Below are 3782 nucleotides of genomic sequence, written 5' to 3' on the forward strand. Positions count from 1 at the left end.
TGATTTTTTTTCCTTCATTTATAGGAAGTTACAAGTTCTCAGGCAATGAAGAAGGAAGGATTTATACGTTGTATCGACGATATTCAGATGACACATAAACTACCCATCAGGTTGATTTCGACGGATAGACACGCGTCCATTAAAAAACTAATGAGGGCAGAGGAGCGATTTAAGGCCATTATACACCAGTTTGACCCATGGCACATCGGCAAAGGCCTTATCAAAAAGTTGCTACAAGCTTCGAAAAAAAAAGGTTAGGATGAATATAATTTTCGCTCTAATCACTGCAAGTAAGCAGCTAGTTAAGCAAGGTAATTTTAACACTACATCCTGTTCGTTACCTTAAGCTAGTATATCATTATAGATCTAAAGATACTCGCCAGATGGGCACCGTCTATCGTGAACCATTTATATTGGTCGATCGCAACGTGTAACGGTGAAGAGTTGGCAGAGCGATTTACTTCAGCAATCCACCATTCAGTCAACAGGCATGTGTTCGCACACAATAAATATTACAAGAAATGCGACCCTACATTATCAGAAGAAGAAGCACTTCGCAAAGAGTGGCTTGTAATGGGTTCGGCTGCGCACGAGAAATTGGTAAAAATCGTTACCCAACCAATGTTGGTAAAGGATCTACAGCAACTGACGGAGCAAATCCACACCACCCTACTGGAGGTTTTTTATGCGCTGAAGATCCGTTACCTACCCAAAGCCACCTACTTTAGAATGGAGAAGATGATTGCTGGGACTCAACTAGCAATATTAGACCATAACAACAACGTTGATCGGGCTCGGGTAAGAATATTTAGGATTTTCAAGAAATAAACCATGTCACTATTTTTTCATAATTTTTTTTTCCTAACTAATGACTTTATTTACAACTTTATTATAGAAGTGTACAACGGATGAGGAAGGCGAAAAATTCCGTTATTTCGAGTCGCATATTCCAAGCCCAATAAAAGGTTTGTTGCGAAAGTTGTACGAGAGGAAAAAAACTATGAATACTTGACCTACATTGTTCGCAAAATTTTAAAAAGAACTCAGTTGAAGAGAAACGCGACGAGTGGATCTCGTTTAAAACGCCAATGTTCTTTACAGATAGCGCCTGAAGAACGACCTCCAAAAGAAGAGATCGTGGAAAAGAGTCAACAATTTAAAAGATTTAAGTTGTAGATTTTGTACTTTTTTTAAATTAGGCTTCCGTTCAATAATTTCCCCCCTCCCATAAAATATTAAGCTCTGGAATTTCTACCCCGTCTTTGTAGCCAACATAAACGCCGTCAGCACTAGGGAACTCCTCGCGAATCTTGGATACCACACATGCTGGTATAACTCGTCGCACCCCCCTACCTAAACGATTGTGCACGAACCAGCAAAACTGTCGATAAGCGGCATAGCGGTACGATCTAAACAATGTTGTAAATAGTTTATTGTACAGTGCAAAAAAATGAGTAAGTATAAACAACTTCAAACCCAGGGTCTTTTTATTGCTTACTTGTTTGATACTTCGTCACGTTTCGCCAATCCTCTGCTCTCTCTGTCATGGAGTGCCACCAAAGCTGTCCACAGCGTATTCTTCAATAAAACCACCGCTCGGAAATCTTCGTGTTCCGTAATACATTTTTTATCTGAAAAATATTACAATATTACTCAATCACACTCGCATCTAAGAAATTCTTATGAAGGAGTAGAAAATTTTATACCATGTAATTGAAAGTATTTAATAGAATCTATCTCGTGACAGCACAAACATTCTACTTCAGAGGGCATCCTCTCACATTTATCGCACAGGCACCATAGACCTGCTTCAACATTTAGGCGAGTAGAAGCAACAAGGTCTCTGGCAATGTTATGTTCGTCTACGTCTTGAAAAGTTGGAACTAGCTCATCATTCCCTACTCTTTCCGGCTCGAATTGAAATCCTAGAACCTGCGAATTATTTTTATTCATTGCTATCTTCATGAAGAACTTTTTTAAGCAAAGGAAAAAAATTATAAATAAACATTTAGTCGTTCGATACGCAAGTCAGGGGGTTTGCCTAATAAGAAGCCAGGTAGCTACGTCACAAGCAAAAATGTGCTGAATAATGAATTTACCCAGTCCTTTTGCCGCGTTCGAAAGTTCGTGAAGATGGTAGGCGATTGAGACAAGATCATAACAAACAAACGATGGTGCTAAGTATTGGATAAATCTTTGTTGTTTAAGAGTGCAATCTTCGTTATTTTTGATACTCAATAAAACAAAAGAAAAAGATATTGTTTTTTAATCGGACAGTACCTTTAAACTTTTCTTTCAGATTCAGCCTTTCTAACTGCGCCCAACACACTCCAATTACCCACCTTTACCGTTGGCAAGCCTCCTGAAACCAACGAGTCCTTCGCATCCCTCAGGAACAAGTGTCCAGTGAGTTTAGATAACTTTAGTATGAACTCGATAACAGAAAGGGTGCACAGGATGCGTATAAACACAAATTGGTGGTGGAATGATGCAGATGAAGCCACTTTCTTACACAAGATGATACCTTTTGCTCAAGAGTACTGGCGCACGACATCGAGACATTCTACCTCCAATGTGCACAACCAACATCCAACCTTTGGAGCACTCAACTAATGTCCAGCCTATGACGTGCAGAACCAACGCACAACCTCCAGCTGGTGAAGCCCCTACAAAATCCCCTACGCGTGCAGCAAATGTTCACCCTTCAACAAATGTGGCCAACAACCAACCTCCTTTGCGTGCTGCCTCCTAACAAGGAACAATCTCATCAGCCGAGGAGATCGACTCGAATACATACAGTTAAGAAGTTTTATGAACCTGAAACCGCTAAATACGTTTCCCCAAATAAACGATAAACACTCTTCCGGACCGACGATGATTAACAGACAATTAATCTGAGAGGGAGATGTAGAATATGGACTGTTTACGTTATTATTTGTCATTATCATTGTTACTGTTACCTTTTGTTTATTTAGAAAACCACATTCTTTACTAAAAAATATATATGTAAAGAAAGACACTTTGTTTAATAAGGATAGAAGATAAGAATTGGATAGGAATACTCCCAATTTTAACAAAGTGGTTATACAAGTTTGTTAGACGGGTAATAAAACTTGTACTTTCTGCATGAAGATTTTCTGCCGTTATATTAAATGGATCTTGTGATTTTCCTGTATGGAGTGACTAGATATCACGTTTGACATCACTCTGAGATATGGAAAAAGAGTGATTTCCCTCGCTCTACTTATTACCCCAGTCAAAATTAAAACAAAATTAAATAAAAATTAAGTTAGCAAGGGGGTTTGATCATACTAGGTCTTGTCTTTGGAGAGTGACGACTCCACTTATTACCCCAGTTAAAAAATAAATAAATAAATAAAAAATAAAAAATAAAATATATTAGCAGGGGGGTTTGATCACACATGATCTTGTCTTTGGAGAGTAACGACTCCACTTAGTACCTGAGTTAAAAACAAAGAATAGCACAGTTGAACAGAAAGTGGTCAAAGTTAATTTTAGGAAGATAGGGATGTCTAGTTTCTGCTGATGACCGTCCGCGGACCTCTTCGAGGTGACCCAGCTAGACATCCAGGGTACTTAGGTTCAGAAATATGGGTCGAAACCTACCTGCCCTTGGTTAAAATTCTGTTCAACTTTTCAAATGTGTTGTGTCCTTTTTATTTTTTTCTATATTTTTTTAATTTCTTGTAAAAAGGGAGAATTGTGCTTTTAGAGGCATATTCTCTAGAGCAGTAAAACCTCTAGCTTGTTTCCAAAGACCT

Source organism: Hydractinia symbiolongicarpus, chromosome 1 (assembly GCF_029227915.1).
Source record: "Hydractinia symbiolongicarpus strain clone_291-10 chromosome 1, HSymV2.1, whole genome shotgun sequence".
Classification (NCBI taxonomy): Eukaryota; Metazoa; Cnidaria; class Hydrozoa; order Anthoathecata; family Hydractiniidae; genus Hydractinia; species Hydractinia symbiolongicarpus.